We start from the raw sequence: 23,219 nt of genomic DNA, 5'->3' as shown, positions 1-23,219 counted from the left end.
ACATGATGCCACTGTATGCATATGATCTCAGGATTAGGATTAGCCAACAAGAGGAACTTCTTTCTGAGGCCACAAAAGATTTCCCCTTCTGTGCTAGCATTTCTATTGGTGTCATCTTTATCAAGACCTTTTTTAGGCAGTTATGCTGATGAGATTTCATAGCCTTAGCTTCTTTGACACTTCCAGAAGATACAGTGTCACAGCAAACTTTCTGTTCCTCTGGCTCTTACAATTTCTTCACATCCACCTTCTGCAGTGACCTTCGAGTCCTGAGTGCAGAAGTGTTGTTGTGTATCTAATTACCTGCAACTGTACTTGTTCAAAGAGATGAAAAAGAAAGGGCTGAAAAATCCAATTATCAGTCATGGCATGAACTCTGTTTTAGGTTCATTTTTTGTAGTTCCAGGAACCCTGTGAGCAGACACAAGTACAAGACCTTAGGTGGACACGATAGGACCTACATGTTATTGTGGTGTTTGAGAGGCAGAGGTGTGAAGATTGAATGAATTTGGGCTAACCTGAGCTAAACAGCAACACTGGCAGGTCAGTCCAAGGGAAGCATAGGAAGACTGTATCTCAAAAAGAAGATGTGAAAAAAGTCTAAAATCATATACAAATAAAAAGACAAGACCTTTGCCTTCACAGAAGTTACACAGCCATAAGGACAGAAGCGAGACACATATGGTGAAATGAAGATATATGGAACATGGTTTAGCATGGATGGGTGCACACGTATGTGTGTGCTTATGGGTGGATGTATGAATGTAACCACTATAGCAGAGCAAAAGGAAAAGTAAAGGAGGTCTCACAGGTTTAAGACCATCTTTTGGAAACTGTGTGTGAAGCAATGGCAAGTTGGGTTGTGGACATAGCTAATGAGCAATACAAAATGTCTTTAAACTTTCCTGAAATTATACTGTTTTATGTATTAGTTATCCACAACAATGGCCAATATTCAAGTATATGATGTGTTTCTGCATTAAAATTAAAGATAAAGGAAAACTTCTTAAAATGTCAATTTAACAAGTACTGTTTAATGTATTGCTTTATCTGGCCATCAATTCGGGCAGAGGCCCTAGGTCCTGTAGAGGCTTGAAATCTCAGCATAAGGGGACACTTAGAGTGGTGAGGCAGGAATGGGGGTAGCTGGGTGCAGGAGCACACTCATAGAGGGAAAGGGAGGCAGAATGGGATAGGGTGTTTGTGGAGGGGAAACCGAGAAGGGTGACAACATTTGAAATGTAAATGAATAAAATAACCAATATAAAAGATATCATTCTTTCTTTACCTATTTACACTAAATGCAGAGAGATGCAGGGAAAACAGTTTTTTAAAAAGTTTAATTTTGGACCTACCTTCTTGCTTTCACTCCATTCCACTGCCTTGCCTATTTGCTTTCTCTGTCCCATGAAAATGCCATTTCTTTTATATTCCCAAATAGTAATATTTTGGGTTTATCACTTTGTCTCTTTGCTTCTGTAGATGTTCATAACTGGGACATGTTTCTCCTCCAAGAACAACTGATTACCAGTAATGTGTCTATCAGGGACAAAGCCAGACAGCAAGATATTTAAGAAAACATATCTAATGCTCATTTGCTTTGCTGCCTTATGGACAGACATACTGTCCTCTGCAGTTCCCCAGAATTCCCAACACATTTCTAATACATCATTTACCAGATGGCTCTAAGTCTATACAATTAATTGTTTACATACTTGTGCCCACCTCATAGACTTTAATTTGACCGAAGGCATTCTTATTCTTTTGGGTTTTCTATTTCCAGATCAAAATAAAGACCTAGAAGTTATCTAAGATTCAGGAAAATGAAAATAGATGCAAATAGTTGAGTGATGGAACAAGAAGAGAGATAGGTCGTCTAAGATTAGTACTCATACTAGTTTGAAAAGTCATCTTCTATTTTAATCTTGCTTTTTCCTTTTGAAAGTTTTAGCTAAAAATGAAAAAAAAATTCTAGGTCATAGGATTAACAGACTGTCTATGAGCACTTCCCTGTTTTCTGAAAAAGAAATTTGTCTATTATTTTAAAAATCATTAAAACACGTGGGAAGATAATTTTCAAGTAACTTAATGATAAAGTCTGCCTATAAGATATATGTCCATGAAAAACTGCACATGTAAGCACAAAAAAACATTATCCTTGATTCAGCTTTTAAGCTACCAATTAATAGTTCCTAAATCAAGTCATATTTAGATGGGTGCTCTCTAGGTCTTTGGGTGTTTCACCTTTTCTTATTGCTTTCCTTACTTGATATTCATTATTCTATATGTATAAGTGGAGAATTGATGATAGAAAAAAATTAGGAAAAGTCGGAGTTAATCAATGACTTTCCTTCTAAGAAAGTCTGGCAAATTCCTAGGGTTTTAAATGTGTTAGTTTTGATATTCATGGCTTCACAATATGAGTGATAATAGCAACACATCAAATTATGTTATTATGTCATTTACTTCAGCCACTTTTGATGTTGGGCTTTTTAATTTTTATAGTAGCATGATGCAGATATACTGTAATAAAATACTGCATTTTAAAGAAATTTTTAAAATATTTTAAAATTTTAAAAATCTTACTCCTGCTGGTCTGTTGGAATATTCAATCCAATTTGATGGTAATTGTGAATCTTCACTATGGCATAGCCATATGAATGTATGGCTATGCTAACCCTGCAATATCACACCTGGGTATTGTACTATAAGGTTTGGGGGATGTGGAGAGGAAGCCTCACCATCCAATGTCAGTTTTTACATGTTACCATACAGGTTTCCACTTTTCCCCCTTTGACTTTTTCTATTCAGCTCTCATTCCTGCTGTTTCTGAATGATAACTGGGGAAGAGGAATCTCCATAGAGTGTAACAAAGACCCTGGCCACCTGCAGGAGTTCCCCTCCTGGCCTTACTGCCTATGAGGATGCAGCCATGAAGGATCCCCAGGCCCTAGACATTCTAGGGCAGGCACCCCTCTTGTCACCCCCCCTCCTTTCATGGAATCTCTTTTTAGTTTGAAAGAATTCTTTCTCTTTGAAGTTCTAAAGGACATTTGCCTCTGCCCATGACCTACCTGCCACCTCCTCCCCTGCCCTTGCAGACCTAGGTTTGGGAAATAAAAGCCAGGAAATGCTTTTCAGGAATCTGCTTTCCTCTCCATGTGCATTCCCAGAGCAATGATCAGGGTCTCGGCTGTTTGAATTGAGAGAAAGAAAAAAAAATGAACACAATAGGAAAAATGTATCTCAAAAGAGCATATGGCTACAAGGAATAGAGGAATTTCTAAGTGTAAAAGGAATACATTTATTTTGTATTTAGAATCAATAATCATCAACTACAGGCTACCCACTGCAGCCTGTGTTTCCATGAAAGTACAACTGTTTTTTTGTCTCTATGAGTAAAATAAGAAAACAATAAGCTGAGATTATAACAGTTTCATTCCTTCCAGTTATTTAAAAGCCAGCCAATGAAGTGTGGAATTATATAATTATTGTATGACTAATATGGTTTGTTAATATTTTTACGAAAAGGTCATTAGGAAATACTTGCTTGAAAAAGTTTCTTTTGCTCCTTAAGGCTACACAAATATAAGCACACGTTCATACAGATGCACATAAACATATATACATATATCATATGCACATATACGTATAATATAATATACATATCCAAAGACATACAAAATTCTATTCCCTTGGATGATAGAAGTTGATTACAGACAGATAGATATTTGGATAGATGATAGATAGATAGATAGATAGATAATAGATAGATAGATAGATAGATAGATAGATAATAGATAGATAGATATATGTATGGATATATATCTATCACTCTAGAACATGTGTTTTGAACAAAGTTTGAGTTGTCAAATACAGAATTATAAACCTATTGATCAATTTTCATTATTAATACTCTTCTCTATTTGAAACATCAGGTTTTGGATAAAGTTATTTTTTAAAATACACAACTCATAATTTTGATACACAAAAGATTATAATGAAAGTGTTCACATTTGTATTAACTCTGTGATGGAAATGATCTCAACCCAACAGACAAGAAAACAATATAAGTAACACTTTTGGATCAATTAGCTTGTAGTGGTTAATTATGTTAATTTGATTGAACTATGATACACTGAGATTTGGTAAAACATTATTTTTTGGCATGCCTATGAAAATATTTCCCAAAAAGATTAGCATTTAAAAAACTAGATTAAGTGAAACTGCTGTCACCAGGAAGGGAGACATCTTCTGATCCATTCAGCTCCTGTGTAGAACAAAAGGCAGAGAATTGGTGAATCTATTCTGCTTGAGCTGAGACATCTGTCTCCCCAGTCCTCACACCTTGAGGTTCCTGGTTCTTGAATGTTGTCACTCAGTGTAGTGTCATGCCACTGACTTCCTTGATTCTCAGGCTGTGTAGGCTTGGCCTTGGATCTGTTCTACTCACTGGCTTACACTGGGCATTCTGGCACTTCTCCAACCCCATAACCATGTAAGTCAGCATCTTATAGTAATTTGTTTCTTATTCTTCTATCTGTGTTTCTACATGTCCTATCGATTCTACATCTCCACAATGCACTAAGAGTGAGCTGAAGAAATTGTTTGAAGAAAAGAAAGACAGCCTTTCCTACTTACTCATGTTAATATTTTACAATCTGTAAGCCACTTTCACGTATTTTCTAATGAGATTTAAAAATTCCTTGAATTGTTCCTTATTATATGTTCATCCATACATTAAGAAAGTGAGAATAGGAGACTAAGGAGGAAAACATCATTTAACCAGAAATAGTTTTGGTTCTTTTCAATACTGTATTTATAGAAAAAAAAACATAAGGATTTCTCCAGGTTGTAGAATTTGCCAGAATATTTCCAAGTAATTACTAGTTCAAGTAATTTATAAAACAATCACTCCTGTGGTACTCACCTACTATATATGTCCCCACACAGCTTTCTTAGCAGAACACACAGGATGATTGACATACTGAAATGTAATTCAGGCTTATTTTGGCATGCCATACTTTGCTGTTCAAAACAAGGTAGGGCCCACAGTTTGCCAACCTGCAAAGATGAAGGTATATTCCTCCAGCCTACCTGCTCCATCCAGGCTTCTGACACTAAAATCAAGAACCTAAGACCAAGGACAAAGTTAGAGGAAAGATTCGTGCAAGACCACCCTCACTGTTGACAATAATTGAAAATTTAGAATTCCCCTTTCTCAACTACCCTCAGATTGAAAACTTTCCCCAGGATGCATCGAAGTCACTGTGATCTGCACAATACACTAAAATCAAGAACCTAAGACCAAGGACAAAGTTAGAAGAAAGCTTCGTGCAAGACTACCCTCACTGTTGACAATAACTGAAAATTTAGAATTCCCCTTTCTCAACTACCCTCAGATTGAAAACTTTCCCCAGGATGTATCGAGGTCACTGTGATCTGTCCCATTCCATTAAGGGCTAATACAAAATACAAACAGAATTACTCAAAGGCTGAAAAACCTAGGGGCAAGGCTGGAAGGAACCAAACTCCACATTTTGTTGCTCTTGGGAGGCTCTGACTCCCTACCTACACCCATGAAAGTATTCTGGGAATATTACTGACTTCAGGAGCTCTCATAGATCTTAAGCCCATAATTTTGTTAGCACTTCACAACAGACACAAGGCTGCCTCATTACTGAGTGCATAGAAATTTCTTAGAGTCTGGACAGATATGTGATCCTGGAATCATGCCTCAAGTCACCTCATAGCATAATCCATAAGGTGTGGTCTAAGGGCTTGGCAATTAGTTATTTTGCTTGTATCAATTTTCAAGTGTGTCAAAAGAGTCCATCATGAATAATAAATACACTACCCAAAGTCTCAGGCACTTAGAACACACTTTGCAAGAGCCATTGACAAAGGCCTTTTTGGACAAAGCTAAAGTTATTTTAATGCAAAAGACATTGACAAAGGGAGAAAGCTTTGCTTTCTGTCTTCTGGAATGTATCTCAGGTGTATCATTCACCAACCATTTCATGTGAACAGTATTAGTAAGAGTTTACATGACACCGCACAAATGCCACCTAACACATCTTGATGACTGGCCAATAAAGTGTAAGCTGCTACTCTAGTTGTTGTGGTAACTCCATGCATCTCTTTCCCTCCACACCACTGCTATGTTGTGATATTTTCATGGATAGACTCCTGCACATTGAACCTAACAATGGCCCTCCTCCAACCCCATAACCACATTAGTCCGGTTCTTACAGTAATTCCTTTCTTATTCTTCTATCTGTGTTTCTACATGTCCTATTGATTCTGCGTCTTCACAACACACTAAGAGTGAGCTGAAGAAATTGATTGATGAAAAGAAAGACAGCCTTTCCTACTTACTCATGTTAATAGTTTACAGACTTATCATTTATACTCTCTTCTTATTTTTATTTATTGTTTTTTATTATTTGAAGTCAGATTCAATTGCTCTATCTTGGATTCTGCTCCCACTCTCTTCTAACAAAATGCTGTTTCATGAACCAAGAGATTCAAATATTTTCCAAACACGGTTCTTCTCTGGGGCCATCAATGTGCTTGTTCTACAAGCCTACTATGCAGAGCAGAGGAAATAGTATTTCTTATTCATCTCCTTATCTTCAATCTTTGGCACGGTGATATATCCAATAAAAATATTTGTTAAACAGATCTGTACTCATAATAATCAGTCTTATTATGGTAACCATTAAAATATTTTATTAGTTTTTCATGGTTGTTATAGTAAAGTACTGTATACTTAGACGTTTAAACAACCAAATTTATTTTCTTAAAGTTCTAGAAACTGCAACACCTTTGGTTTCTCTGAAGATTTTCTCCTTGCCTTGCCTATGGCTGCCTTCCTCAAGGGGCTTTTCTTCACTGGTGCTATGTATCTCCTCATAGGGCCTTTCCATCGTGCCCGTGTTCCTCTGGTGTTGTTGTTATTTTTCTCTAAAAACCATGCCAGCCATATGCAACAGGACTCTCTCATATGACTCAATTTAGGGCAAACTGACATGTTGAAGGTCTTGTTTTTAAATTAAATAATATAAGGTTTTCAGAGTCTAGACGTAGCCATATAAACGCAAGCAAAGAACGATTTCACCTATAGCAAGAACCACGTGGATTTTTAAAGGATATGTTGAGATGGTGAAAAGGGGAGATTAGGGAAATACACCCAGAATTGGCATATGGGGTGACTTTCATGCAGACTGATACAAAGGGAATTTCAGCAAACTAAGGTTCATGCAGGTATTTAGAACAACAGTCTAAGCTAGTGACTCCTCATGGGCAGCCTCAGCTTGTGTTTACAGGCTTTCAAGATTAATCTAAGAAATAGTAGTATCAGCCATTCACTGTGGACTTAGCTCTTTTCTCACCAGGGGCCCACATGTATATGGGATATAGCAGCGTCTGTTTGACTAAAGGAACTTCTGTGAGTTGTTGCTGTGGAATGGAAGTGGAGGCCAGGAGAGGATGGGCCACCAGACTTTATCATCTCCCATCCTCTGAATCACCCTGATTGTTTCTTAGTTAAGGTTATGCAAGTGAGGTGCAACTTATCTGGGTCCTCTGGCTAGTAATGGTTTCTGGGAAAACACATACAAAAAGTTAGAAGAAAAGCTACATCTCTCACTTCAAGGTCTATAACAGACATCATCTTCATCCTACTGGTTTATCTGCTGGACTGGTGAGATGACTCAGCCCTTCACACCTAAGGAGTCTGACTTTTGCTTACATTCTCAGGCTGTAATGGCACACAGACAGATTTACACTATGGTGCAATCAATTGTTCCTAGTGTCAGATACATATGCTTCCATTCATATCACATAGCATTGGCCTCATTTCCTTACAATGATCACAATTATTAGAGTCAGTTCATTGTTTCCACTTCCTCATTGGGTGTTTATCATGAAGAGCCACCCTAACACTTAGTGCTCTTAACTTGACCAGTCATTTACTTCATTCCTTGAAAGTCTTTTCTTGATCTTCCTCTCAGGTTCATTTTATCCAATCCAGCTAACTCACTCATGAAACCATGACTTCAGTTCAGTTTTCATTCCATTCAAAGTCATACAACCTTACAGCCATGAAGCTGCCCTTTGGGAGGATAAATTTCCACATCATAGAGGGATAATCTTGACAAGGACACATGGTATAACTGCGTTCACTTTCTCCTCACACCCCTGAGACTTTCTGAAATTTATGGACCATGTTCAACTGTCTTCCTGTGTGGAAATGATTCAGTGGCCATAGGTCCTTTAAGAGAAAAAGAAAGAAACTTTTTGAATATATGAAGTGTCTTAGAGTTCTTGCTCATGAAAGTCTTGCCTTCCTTTTTGTTGTTGTGTTAGTCCCAAGGTATTAGTATAAGCCCCATCTCAGAGAGTTGTGACTTCCTTTGGTAAAGCTGATCTCAATCTTCTACTCATTCATTAATAAGTAAATAAGCTATTATAATATATTAAGCAACAATTTCAGTAGCTCTTCTTTTTTTCTTAGAAACATGTTCTAGAGTAATCTCATTAGATGCTAATGATGCAACTCCACCCTACTGCATTCTCTATTCTGCCCTTTGACTTTACTAAATATAAAACAATTCCATTCACTTTGCTCCTGAAATTAAATGCTGGCACATGCTCTGTGAGATCAGGACCCATCATCTTAATTATTACCAAGAGTTAAGATTTTATGTTTTTAAATAATTCAGGTTTTTTTTCCTACAAAGACTATAGACTGAATAAGTTTCCCATCTTGTCACAGAATAATATTTTTACATGTTAAAGAAAAGCTCAGGGCTGGAAAGATGGCTTAGAGGTTAAAAGCACTGGCTGCTCTTCCAGAGGTCCTGAGTTCAATTCCCATAAACAACATGGTGGCTCACAACTAGCTATAATGATGTCTTGTGCCCTCTTCTTGTATGTAGGTATGCACAAAGGCTGAATGTTGTATGAAAAAAACTAAAACAATTTTTTAGAAGCTCCATATAATATTTTTTCTATTTTATAGGTGACTAGTTCACAGGGGTGCTAAAGTAATAATATTATTAACTTCACTGTCGAGAGAGATATTTGGGAACATTTTCTCCCCATTGTCTGGTAACTATAATCTGTTTTAAGAAATATTGCCAAGGAGATTGACCATGGATGGGTACTGAAGTTCTTGTAAAATCATTCACTCTAACTTTGACCTTAGTGATCTCTAACTCTCTGACCATTATTTTCCTTCATATATATGTGTGTGTGTGTGTGTGTGTGTGTGTGTGTGCATATATATATATATATATATATATATATATATACATACACATGTACGTACATACATATATGTATATGTACATATTGTACATATACATAGTGTATATATGTATACATTTGTATGTTCATTTGTATGTGTATATGTATGCTTGTGTGTGTATGCATTTGTGTATGTGTGCATATACATGGTGTGTGTGCATGTGTGTGTTTATGTGTGTATGTGTGTATGTACATACACATGATTTGCATGACTGAGCATATGTATGTGTGCATATATGTAAGTTTAGCGCAACACTGTTGGTCCTAGACACCAGGGAGCCTTTGTCATGTGTTCAATGTACTGATGCACCTGTTCACCATCACACCCTTCATCACCTGGGCAACCTTCTGTATCACATATGAGAACAGCTTTGTAACTAGATTGATGTCATCTAGCATTTGTGGAAAGATAGAGGCAGAGTTTGTATATTACAGTAATAAGAAATGCTCTCTGTAATTGGACAGGGATAATTCATGGGTCTTTTTCCATGACTTGAGGGGAAATTTTCCTAATAATATGTAATTGTATTTTCTATTATTCCAAATTTAGAACACACCTTCCTGATTATTCATTTAGCTTCCAGTTACCTTGAAATAGAAAGCAGTGCTCAGAATTGCTGGCATGTGGTTTCACTTGCTGAAGCTCCTCGGTGAGTGAATAAATACATATTTCTAGGCATGAAAACTTTAGCACCACCACCAGCAGGAAGCTCTTTAGGCAGTGTAAGATCGAATGGAGCTCTCTTCCTGAAGGAATTTATGTGGTGAGAAACCACTTGCCGTGGGTTCAACAGAGCCGTTTTCACATAGGTAGGGGAAAGGATGCCCTGTAAGGGTGGTCTGCTTTACCATTGGTCTATGACATTTGATGTGCTTCACTTGAAAACAAAAACAATTGTTACTTGCCTTTGCAGAATGCTGTGCTGTTGACATGACTTTATGATGCTGACATGGAGTCCCAAGGTCCACCTTCCCTACGCTAAGAGCCTCCTGCGATGTGACATCTGTATGATCTGATGATGATTCTGAACATAAGGGATATCCAGCCACAAGGATCTGGAGCCCAGATGCTCTTCTAGCGCTAAAGGGAAACCTGCTGCATTGTTCTCTGCGGAGAAAAAACTGTGTGAAAGAGAAATGATAGCTATAAAACTGAATACTTACTAACTATTGCATGCAAGCAGGTGGACAACATAAATGCCTTGAGCACATACTAAAATTACACTTTAAGACACAGAGCCACTGTTGGTGGTTATGAGCATTAGCAGAAAGGCCAAGGCAAAGTCAGCCTAGTGCGAAATTACTAGAAACAAGGATAGGTCTTTCTTATGTTCCTCGTGCTTCCTCTGTACAGCTTCACAAAGTTAGACAGCACTCAGAACAGCTTCAAGCTGCAGCATGAGAATAGCTAGGTTAGTCTTCCTAGCATGATTAAATACTTCTGTAATCTCCTCACTTGGGAGGCAAGCATGAGGATCAAGAGTTCAAAGCTGGGGCTGTTGAGTTGGGTCAGCAGTTAATTGGACTCCCAGCTTTTGTTGATGGTCCAGGTTCAATTCCTAGTACACATATGATGACTCACAACTATTTACAACTCCATTTCCAGAATACTCAAAGCTTTTTATCCTGACCTTGGTGAAAATCATGCATGGGATATACAAACATATAGGCAAAACACCCATACACATAAAATAAAAGTTAAAACAAAATAATAAAAATGTAAAATAAGTAAAGTAAAAATTTTGAAAGTTCAAAATTATTCTTGGCTGCATAATGAGCTAGAGGCTAGCTTAGTCTACATGAGACTGACTCAAAAAAAAAAAAACCCAAACCAAATAAAATTAGATTTTATAATTAAAAAACTGACACAATACCAAATAGCAACATGATACTATAATATAGTATCATTAGTGTTAATAAATTCAGAAGCATAAGTAATTATAAATGCTAGCAAGTGGCAGTCTTATCGAAAAGTCTGGAGTATGCTGTATTTTAAAATAAATATTATTATTTGTAATCAATACTGCCCACTTTAAAGATTTGTCACACTATTACTTTTACTTTTTAATGGGATATACATATGCACATATATATGAGCACACACACATAAATACATGCATATATATCACCTGCCATTTAAATCTCATGCTGTGTTATATATTTAGGTCTCTTTTATATGCAAGCATATATAGAACAAAAGTATATGTGGTTGCATTTTTAAAAATTATATTCTTTGCATCAGCTTTGCAATCATTTCTATTTTATGGCAGACATCCAATCATGCTATTTGTTCATCTCTGTGTTCATATGGGGCTTTACTAAGCTGACGAAGTATGTTTGGGAATGTGATACACTCTGGGTGTCCTGAAATCATGGAAAGATTTGCAACCTGAGCACGGCATGAAACTCAGCGGAAACGTAGAAAACAATGTGAGGCAGAATCGCGATTCTGAATACAATTATATCTCAACTGAATACAATTATAAAAGAATTGGTTAGACTGAAGATCAGTCTATAGCATTCTTTTGTAATGTCTACACAGCATTCACATTCTAGTAGGAACAGAGAATTTCCAATTTCTAAAGCAACAATTTCATTCCATACTAATTTTATTTTGAGGAAACTTTCTTGTTATTCTCTGATCCGGAATCTCCTTGCATCTTGTTTCCTAGTAGTTTGTTTTCTGTTGTAGCAAGTCAGATAAACTCTGCCCTTTCCTTTACCTATATTATATATTTTTCTTAGGCTGTCACACATCTGAAATTTTCTTGTGCTTAGAAAATTCACTGACTTGTGAATCTTATGGAAGGGGGAGGTAATGGCAGAGACAGAAATATTCATTCCCTCAGTCAATAACTCAGTCTCATTTAGGAACCCTGAACCTGAGATCTGGTGCTGGTAACCCAGAAAAAGTTGGCCACAGACAATATCATAGCATCAAATCAGGAAGCAGTGGCCAGCAGGTAGCAAGCACGTGTTTCCAGGGACGGCAGCATAATGAACCACCAAGAATGCCAAAGATTCAGTGCAGAGATGGAGACAGCAGCGTGTGCTAGGAGGTTAGATAGTGGCCGTGTGGCAACAGGGTGCTCATTAGACTAGCTTTGTGAGATGATTTCAGATGGATCTTGAATACTAATAAGTTTTTTTCCCCTAGACTATGTTACAAGTTTACTTCCGACTTTTTAGCAGTGATTTTTTTTGTGTGAGTTATATCATACCCTCCCTATGATTTGCCTTTCTGTTTGAGTTAGCCAAAGTTGCCAAATTCCATTTCTATTGTTTGCAAGCAGCTACTCCATCTGCCAGAATACACCAGTCTTTGTGATTTAGAAAGGTTAGGAAACCTTGGGAGAGGTTAAGGACTAGAGGCTCACTTGGATAAAGAAAGCCACTGCAGTCTCTGCAGCAACCAAATAACCCTGCTTTAGCCCCTATTGATGTAAAATTCAAAAGACAAAGCCTTAGGTGTCCATAGGAAAATTTTTTACATCTTGAAACTATTTTGTAAACAATGAAGGAGGTATTGGCTACCTTAATGTATATACCTCAGACAGGGTACATTAATGTGAAAAGTTGAACAAAAGCACTCATCATCAAAAGGGAACTAATGTTAAAGAAATGGAGATTGATTGATTGCCTAAAAAATTCAAATAATAACCTTAAAGAAGCAAGAAATGAGATAAGATACAAAAAGACAGAAACAAAATTAAATTAAGAAAACAATAGTAACAAAATATAAAGCTAATAAAATATAGCAGCCAAATAAACAATCAATCAATAAACCTAGACTTAAAAAATGCCCATGCATCCTCTCTAGCTACAAGATGTTTGTTAAAAAAAATCAATTGCTGAACTCTTAAAAAAGAAAAAAAAAATAGAACTAGAAAATACACTGAGATTTTTCAGCATAAAAGAAATTGTCAACAAACTTAAATATAAGTAATTTGAAAGTGGCCAATTCGATAAACAGAAAGAAAACCATGATGTTTCACATAACCATGTATGTAATGGGCTATATTATGAAGAAATAGTCCCTTAGCATTATAATGGAGCTAGCACAAGAATGCATAGATAAAGAGGAAGAATAAACAGAAATTACAAGGAAAACAAGAAATGAATCCATTAATTTTCATTTAGTCTCAACCGAGTTCTTAGGACATAGGAAGAAAGCAGCCACATTCTTTGCCAAAATTTAATAGAAATAGTTTCTAACCCAGTCCCTAATGTAGTTTTATCTGCAACCTCTTGAGGTGGTGTCTCCATAGTTCATTGTTAAGAATTAGAACGGCAGTCCATAGAGATACAATATATTGAATTTAAAAATCCAGATTTTGCTTATTGATGCTAACTTAAAGCAATGCTACATAGTGGACTGTGTGTTTTATCTTATATAGTTTGGAGAATTGACATATGTACACATGTTGATACATCATACAATTAATACATGTTCAGAGTTCCAATGGACTCCTACTTTGAGTTCTGAGAGGGATGATTCTGAGATTGCATATTCATTAGAGATGACAACTATCTAGGAGATGCCTTTACAGATTAAAACTGATGATGCTTAGACATATATGTCTGTAAAACACAACAATTTTATTAACATTATGGTATGAAGTCTATACCAGATATAGCTTACAGTCCCACAGGTCAAGACATTCTAAAAAGACCTAACAGGACTTTGAAGGAAATAATCGTACTCATAAAACAGAAGAGGGATATGATATCTCCCAAGGATAGTTCTAAATGTGCTTTGTTGACTTTAAGCTTTTTAAAAGCCAATTAGACAATTAGCACAACTGCTAAATTATACTGGATTTTAGAATGAACTATTGAATTAGTTTGCCTATAGAAGTCCTAATTCCAAAATGGAAGAAAGGATGTATGTTATGTTGGAGAGGAGATTTTACATTTGTTCTAACAGGAAAATATAAGATCTATCTTCCATTGAAATTATTAAAAATAATATTTGTCAGGGGAAGACCTCCTGAAGATCTCAACTACAGACAAGAAGAAAATAAAAAAGATCAAACAACCCAATAATGTACAATGCCAACCCCTCTATTGAACAACTCTGAAACTGAAGCCAGCACTTCAGCCTTCAAGGCCAATAAATCTTGTTGGCTACAAAAATTTTATAACTTATTAATACATACTATCCTTTCATATGTCATGAATGGAAATACATATTGCAGTTGATTATATGATCAAACTAACTTCTAAAGAAAGAAAGTTGTCTTTTCACCTCCTCAAACAAAGAACAGGAAATAATCTTTGATTAATCTGTGCACCCTGCAGAGTCCATACAAATGTCTTTATAGAGCTATCTATTGCTTGTAAAGTTTATGTATTTATTGCAGGATGAAAAAAAAACAGGAGAGCAGCCCTGACAAGATTCACCCTTGCGGGTGCTGAGATGATATGACCTGCTGCTGTTCCAGCTACCTGCTTGATCTTGCATCAAATTGTTGCTGTTTCCAGAGACTTGCTTCTAAAACAGCTTTAGAAAGGACAGCTATCCCAGATGATGTCAGCTTATCCAGCCTCTCAAACTGTTCCACTCAGGGCTTCAGTTAAACCCTGAATTTTCTCAGCACATACAGACTGGACAACAAATGATTATAGCCAGCTTTATTAAGACTAACCATTTTTCTAATTTCATTTTGGGTACCCCCAAAATAAATTCTTGGCTCCAATTCAGCAGGAAGCAATCATAAGACCATTGTCCCAGTCCCTGCATTGGGGAGGATGGTTTGCTTATTTTATAAGTTATACATATGTTATTATTTTAAGGGATACTTTACAAATAATTATGGCCTTAGACAGTAGAAAAACTAAATATGGAACTTAGACTCGGGGGTTTCTATCTTTCCTTTTCTTTTTCCTTCTTTCTCTCTTAGATAAAAGGACGGGAGTTCAAAAGAAAATTGGGGGATATAAAAATACTATAAGAAATTAGAAAATAGAAAATTATTGAATCTACTCTTAAACCAAAAAAAATTTTACAACCATAATCTTACATTGGTAGAGATTTTTATATTTTGATGCAGAATATTTTCTTACATTGGTACAGAATTTTGTATATTGATATAGGTTTAAAGTTTTCATTGGTATGAATCCTTTTATATTGACACAAATTTAAGATTAAATTTGTTATAACATAACATAACAGATGTAGGTTTCAACTCTTAGATAGGGGTTAGGCATAAGCAACTCATTTAAAAATACAAGTTTTAGTCCTAATATGTTCCTGACAATACCCCATTACACTTTAAAGAAAGTATGAGCATCAATAGCTTCCATATAGAGTTGCTTCAATTGTGGAAAGCTAACCACTGGGAAAGAAGTGACCTACCGTCATCTATGGACAAAATTCTGTCCAAAAAGAACAAACAGACACAGAATTGTAGATTTCTGAATTCTGCCAATACAGAGTAAGCTAGTCCTTCATAATTGCCGCTTTACTTAAGGTCTACCAGATGTTCTTGATCAGAAGGCTAAAGATAGATGCTGCAACATTATGAAGAATATTGGAGTCATGTGTCTCTGTCACTAATTTTTGGAATCTTTGTTCCAACCCTTCCTACATACTCAAAAAATATTTATTTCCTCTTCAGGTTTCTGATGGGGTTCAAGACTAAACAGACATAGTCTTACTAGAAACTTAAGTTGTTTGCGATTTTAAAAGGTATTTTAGGTCTAAGAAGGTAATTTGAAGTTGGTAATACAAGTCCATAGAAATTGATTAGGATACAAAACTTTGAACTCATTGGGATAGGATGGATAATACTTTCTCCTAAGTTACCAAATAGAAACAGACTGGATTTTTGAATGGAACTCTTACTTAATAATTTTCATAATAATGTCATAATTATTCCTATTGTATTTTTATTATTATAAGAGAAATAACCTTTTAATTTATATTAAAACAAGGGGAATTATTGAGGTTTAGTCTGTTGCTATCTATTGTAATGCTAAATTCTATAACAGAAGGTCTAGGCTTATGAGTTAATTCTCATGTATACATGGTTTTCTTGTGCAAAAGGGATTAGAAGTAGGTGGTTTTGAGTTACCTGGTTGGGAGTAGAGAAGAGAAAGGAGAAAGGAGAGACAAGAAAGAGAAGAAAGAAGAACAGGAAGGGACAAAGAAGTCACCATGAGGGGAGACGGACCATGAACATGTGGCCAGAAGAAACAGCAAGTATCTGGGGTATAAAACTGGGGAGGTAGACAAACTGGCAGTTAGAAAAGTAGATTAGAGGTTACCCCAGTAATTGTCAAAGCCAAATAAAATAACCATAGTCTGAGTCTCATTTATTTGTGAGTCAGTTGGGGATAAGAATAAACCGGTTCTACTACAGTGTAGGAATAGGATTTTAATATCAACTTTATACATTAGTAGAATTATCTCTAACTCTGTACTTTTTATATTCACTTTTCTTAGGCAATAACTTGATTATTTTGGATAGAGATATCAATTTTCTAATATTACTTTTTAAACTTCCAGAAAGATATATTAACAACATAAGGCTTTTTATAAGCACAGCTAACATCTGTTGCTGTAGGTGGATAAGCACTCTTTGCATATGTCCAGGTGCTAAAACCATAAAGAATTTATAATTGCTTTAAAACTGTGTTCCATGTTTTCAAATTGAAATATCAATAGAGCATGTTCTATCCATTTATATTTAGTATATGAATAAATCACAAAATTCTGTAAGGTACAAATGTACCTTTGTATCCAAACATGAATTACTACTTGGTAAGTCAAAGGAAACTTACAAGTAGAAACCATGCATTAAAATGGGGTCCTAAGTTTGAGCCTTTATAGGAAAAACATTATTTTGAAAACAATAAAAAATGCAGAGTGTTGTTCTGAGTTTTGTCTGTCACTGGCTATCATGACCAGTTTAGCAAGCAAGAGAGATGTAGAAAGGAGATCATATCAACTACATAGAGCTGGGGAGATGGCTTCGTGGGTGAGTGATTGTTGCACAATCATAAAGACTTGAGTTTGGATTCCCAGGACACACACAGAATCCAGGCATATACTTCCTCTAGCCTACTAACTACTTCACACACACACACACACACACACACACACACACACACACACACAGAGAGAGAGAGAGAGAGAGAGAGAGAGAGAGAGAGAGAGAGAGAGAGAGAGATACAACTTACAGACACACACATAACCAAGTGAACAATTTAAACCTCAAAATGAAATATTTTCTTTCAGATAAATCAATAATATATGCCAATAGCTCATATATTTCCATCCTAGTAGTTTCTCTTCAAGCTTTCATTCTTTCCAGGAAAAACTGATTTCAAGATTTTACAGAAATATTTCTCCATAAACCTTCATTTGCTTCATAGTCATTTATAGGACGCTGTTGTATATCGACAACTACTTTAATACTACTTATTGCTACTTACCTTATACTTATTTTGAAGTTTTATTGCTTATATTTCATCAGTTGTGAGTAAGGATTGTATTATAAGTTCTATAGTTAAAATAAATTGAACTGTATTTTTATTGATTTGACAAATATCAGTAGGCAATTCAAAGCCATTTCTGGCATAGAACTTTATTTTGCTGAAGTCAATTACACACACACACATTCATACAAATATATATATACATATTTATACATAGACATACTCATTTTCACTACTTCTTTGAGGGTTAAAGTGACTCAGATTCTAGGCTTATTCGCAGAGTCATGATGAATAGTTTTTTTCAGTTCAGTTATTTTTTAAATTCATAATGAATAATTTTTTAACAAAATTTAGTAATGTTGGTATAATCTACTCTGACTTTAAATTTACTTACACAGCTAGTAGCAACAGTAGGTAGCATGCAAAAATAAATTTTCATTTCAGTAGAGAGCCAGTTTTTAGAATAAAGTAGATAGAATAATCATTTTTCTAATGGCTGAATAATAAACATAGACGTTTTGTGAGCCAAGGTTCAAGTGTGAGAACTCTCTATTGTGCCTCAAGCCCTCTTTTAGTACTGTGGCCCATGAAATATAAGATGCCCATCAGTATTCCTATCTTACAGAGCCCCTCATAGCTCCCATCTCATCCCTTCCATGTCCCATCTCATTCCAGGCAAACACCTGCCTTTTCTCAGGGAGTTTCTAACATTCCCCTCTTTCAGGAATAAAGACTTTTCTCTTGTAGTTAGTGATGACACAATAGGAGATAACCCAAGTATAGCTGACATATCATATTCTATGATATACTACATCCTATTAGAGAAATTTCCTTCAGAACAATTCAGCTGTGATTTGCATCATAAGAAAACTGAGGAAACTGAGATAATATTAACAAAAAAATATGGAGAAGAGAATACAAGAATAGATTTTGATATACTTGGAAAGCCTCTCTTTGGTGTGTTCAAAATCAGTAAATAATGAAGCAGATTAGAGCTGAACCACACAGGGCAGTTCCCAGAACAATAAGCTTATGTCTTTCATAAGTGACATGTATTCCTTGTGTTCCCTCTGAGCTAAATGGAGTAAATCATCCCACGATTGTCCACTCTCCTCACAATCTCATTTCACCTTATAGTTTTATTTTCACAAGCAACGGAATTATCATTTTGGGATTCTATGACTCCTGGTAATCATTCAAAAACTGAACAAATGTATAATCCTCTAATTACATCCTTTTCCTAAGCTGTTAGCTCTCCCCTACATTCATTCTACTTCCTGCTTTTTTCTTTACATCTTAACAGAGTTTTGGGGATGAAATGCAGTAACCGTGCCAGGGTTTGGTAAAAACGAGATATGAAAATCCACACTGATGGAAGCGATCTGGTCATGTTGTTGTTTCTGTGATTCTCTGCATGACCTCATCTCCCTGATTGATTTTGGAGATTAGGTTTTATGTTTAAATATCTTTCTCATTTCACCTTCACCTGGAAAATGTCACTTTTTTCTGTAGTTCACCTTTTCCTTGACTTGCTCATGTTGTGATGTTCCTCTGTATTTCTATATCTCTGAGACCTCCAGGCACTTTAGCTTGGGTAACACTATACATGGATACCAAGTGAAGGAAGATTTCTTGAAACCAGTCATGAGATATATGCAAGTTCTAACATTAAGTCTTCCAATCTGTCAAGGAAATCCAGTACACATTTATAGGAGTCAAGAAGAGAAAGGGCAAAGAAAATGTAATGCAGTACTTAAATGATTAGGAGACATTAAATAACACAATTTATTCTTCAAGTTTTAACTCCCCAGTTTAGTGAATGTTTGCATTTTATTTCCTTCAGAGAAACATAGCTAAAGCTTAGAGGGTGAAGCAGTTGCTCATTCTAAGCACATCCTCTAACATTGGATAGTAATAATAATAATAGTAATAAATAATAATAATAATAATAATAATAATAATAATAATAAACGGGTGAGACAACATAATGCATAAAGATGCTTGCAGCCAAGCCTGATGGCATGAGTTTGATCCCTGGAACTTACAAGGTAGGAGAACTGACTCCTGAAAGTTATAGTTAGATCTTCACATGCATGCCAGGGCGTGTGCACAGGTACACGTGTGAAATCTCGACCCTGAGACTGAGCAACTCCTCTCATCCTTCTCCCTTCTGACCATTTCATCGCTGTGTATGATGGTGGTGATGATCGTGATGATGGTGATTATGATGATGATGTTGGTGATGATGGTGATGACGATGATGACACCGATGGTGACACTAATGATGCCGATGCTGTCGGTGATGATGGCGACAACGATGATGACATTGATGATGACACTAATGATTGCTAATGCTGTTGGTGATGGTGATGGTGATGGTGATGGTGATGGTGACTCTTTGGCAATAAAAACTGGACCAGGATCTGTGAGGATGGTTCCTTTCCATTTTACATGCTAACCTATTTTCAGTCTAGAGGTAGTTCAGGTTTACTCTTGTTTATTCTCCTGCCTCATTGAATACAGCAAGTTTTCGAGGAGCGGTATATAAGAATTTTAGAAAAAGTGACCAACTTCCACGTTCACCTCTGTAGAATTACGAATGCATGTTCCAATACTTTTAACTGTAGAGCTGACGTTAACTCCACCCAGGTCGTGCATGTCTTTAGGTGGCAAAACAATGGCAGGCACTACTTGCTTTCTGGCCATGATTCGGATTTTTGCTAAGCAGATTTTGAAAGGTCCTTGGGATTTCTTTTCAATACCCTGTGCTGAGCCACTAAACACTGCTGGTTCAGCTTCTTGAGCACGCCATGAGGAAATGCTGCAGAAGTCATTTCCTGTCTTCTGTGCTTCTCTCTCGGATTTCTGAGACACACTTAACCTGGGTCTTGTGCCGTGTCGACTTCTAATCGTTCTAATTGCCCAATGATCTGCTCTTACCCGATCATAAAATCCTTTTAACATTTTACTTTTTTCCTCAAGAAGATGGATCCCAGTTTCCAGGATGTGACCTTCAGCTGCTTCTGTAAATACCCAGGCAGAGGATTCAGTTCAGGCTTCAGGCAAGACAGCCTCATCTCTCACTGACTTCCTCTCATCCCCTTAATGGCCCCACGGCTGCCTCCCTGGATTGAAGGCTTTTAATGTCAACTTTGTCCTCAACTCTGTTCACTTTGGCCCCCTTTCTACACTCAGTTCTTTTTAGAGTTTCCTTCCAATTAGAGAGGATCTTATTTTTTAGTCCTTTAAAAAATTAGAATCACGGAAAGGGACAGGAAAAGAAACGCTGCGTCATTCTCGAAAAGAATCATTTCCCACTTTGATGCAGTGAAAGGCTAAATGCATTTACTGCTCACTGGTAAGACGCATTCAGGGTGATACTGGGTTTGAAAAAGCCACTTCCCTGCTATTTACCCTGACCGCAATTCTCTGGTTTGCATTTTTTTTTCTGAATTAATGATTATATGCTGTGTTTTTCTTTCCTATCTTCCTAAATTTCCACGTTGTCTCTAAATACCTTTAGCTTCTATTTGAGATCAAATACTATGCTTAATGGGATCTAATCACTCACTGCTCCTGTATCTTATCCATCTTCGCTTTGAGTCCCAAGTATTATTTAATCTTAAACCTAGCATTCTTCCTTTCCGGGAGATGTACACAGTAAATTGGAAATCAGCTTGGCATTAGATCCAGCCTTATTTCCTCCACTTGATGTAATCCTGTTCTATACTGAGGTAATTAAAATCTTCCACTATTACCACAGTGCCCTTTTCTTACACATCCCCCCTCCCTTTGTGTGTGTGTGTGTGTGTGTGTGACACCAACTTGCACACATATAATCTTTAGCAGTTCATTTTTCCTCCTAAAACCTAAAACATTGCTCATACCACATATTTTACTAATTTATCATACCAAATACTCGTTGTCTATCACAGCCTGTGTGAGAAGCATATTATTCAGGAATCATCGAAATTATACCATAAACAAATAATGAACATTTAAATTTTTCTGTTGCTTCTTATAAATATAAGTACCTCCTATAAGCTAGCCATCATAAGTTTTTTTTTTTAAGCCTCTTAATTAATGTCCTAACATTAACAAGATTTTGTTAAACAACAGTTGGCCACTTAATGTTAGCAATTACCTGTGGTGGAGGGAGGAAGCTAGGATGTATGCACACACTGCATGTGAGAGGATGACCTCGTAAAATGGCCGCACATTTTAAAAAGGAATCGGAGCTTTGCATAGAGAGGAAAATTTGAAAATCTAGGCTCAGTCTTTAGATTGTTTGCAGCCACCGCTTCTAGGCAACAGGCAAGAGATGTTTACAATCTGGGCTCTCCCCTGCCCCCACCTCTGGAAGCTTTTCATCTGCTGCCGCTGTTGCAGCGCTGATAGAACTACCAGACTCAGGACCTGTGAGGGACGGCCCCTCCTCCACCTCACTTCAGTCTCCTGGAGCCCAGCTGTTAGAGCCTATCTAGCTAATCACCCCCTTTGCCACCAGGCTCTTTTGTGGGAGTTAATGCCATGTTCAGAAAGGACAATGATGCAGGGACAGGAAAGGATTTGATTTTTCATTTTACCTGCACAGAAAGCAGCATGAAGAAAAGAGGAACTCCTTGTCCTTGGTGCTTGACTTAGCTGACAGTCACCTGCTGCTGCTGCTGCTGCTGCTGCTGCTGCTGCTGCTGCTGATGATGATGATGATGATGATGAGGTAGCCCAGTGAAGAGCGACCATGATTTTCCAGCAGAGAGAAGCGAGAAAAGGATTTCTTGACCTTGGCTTCGCAAAACTAGTTTTCGTTTCGTTTATTTATTTATTTATTTATTTATTTATCAATCAAAAGGAAGCACAGATTTTCCAGAATGACAAGTAAACAGAAGAAAACACTATTTTAATTTGCCTCCTGAAAGCATACAACCTTCATTTGCTTAAGAACTGGAGGGGTGGGAGTTTAAGGAAACAATACATGGATATCAACTTGTAAAGGTGGCTTATTTCTGGCCTCGGGGAAACAGGTTTTAATTCTTCTTTCATCATGTGAAGCCACAAGAAGATGCTTGAAAGGGGCAGAAAAGATTTGTATGAGGAAACCAGAGAGAGAGCAAGATGAAAACTGAGGCTGTCAGGTCAAGGTTACTGGTGCAAGTTGCCTGGAAACCCTTTGCACCCTGCTTTGATTCCACTCTGAGCTGATGCTGGCTCTGCCTGACCATGGGGAATGGCAGCTGAATTTTGAGTATGACAGCTCATAAAAGTTCAAAGAGAACCTTCTAGGGATGTTGTAGAGGGGCCTCAGTTTCCCATTTTGGATCTGGAAGAGCTCATGTTTTAGAACCCTTTCTTAATTATCTTTTGTAACTCAACAATGGTATCAGTCAAATGCAGGGATATAATAGGTTGTTAATTCAGAAACTGGAATCTGGAGCCTGATGTTTGTGTTATAATGTCACTTCGTT

At 36.7% G+C, this 23,219-nt stretch overlaps 1 long non-coding RNA gene across 1 annotated transcript; it reads right to left on the bottom strand.

Annotated features, from left to right (window-relative positions):
- Positions 1–1,360: 1,360 nt before the first annotated feature.
- LOC115030634 (uncharacterized) lies at positions 1,361–22,481 on the bottom strand. Its single transcript, XR_003836240.2, has 3 exons — positions 22,341–22,481; positions 3,075–3,193; positions 1,361–1,539 (listed from the first exon to the last, which is right to left on the bottom strand). It is a non-coding gene; the product is annotated as an uncharacterized LOC115030634 (long non-coding RNA).
- Positions 22,482–23,219: the final 738 nt, after the last annotated feature.

The sequence above is a fragment of the Mus caroli genome, unplaced genomic scaffold (genome assembly GCF_978045245.1).
Source record: "Mus caroli unplaced genomic scaffold, Mus_caroli_1 scaffold_3, whole genome shotgun sequence".
Taxonomy (NCBI): domain Eukaryota; kingdom Metazoa; phylum Chordata; class Mammalia; order Rodentia; family Muridae; genus Mus; species Mus caroli.
This window is presented reverse-complemented; position numbering and strand designations above follow the sequence as displayed.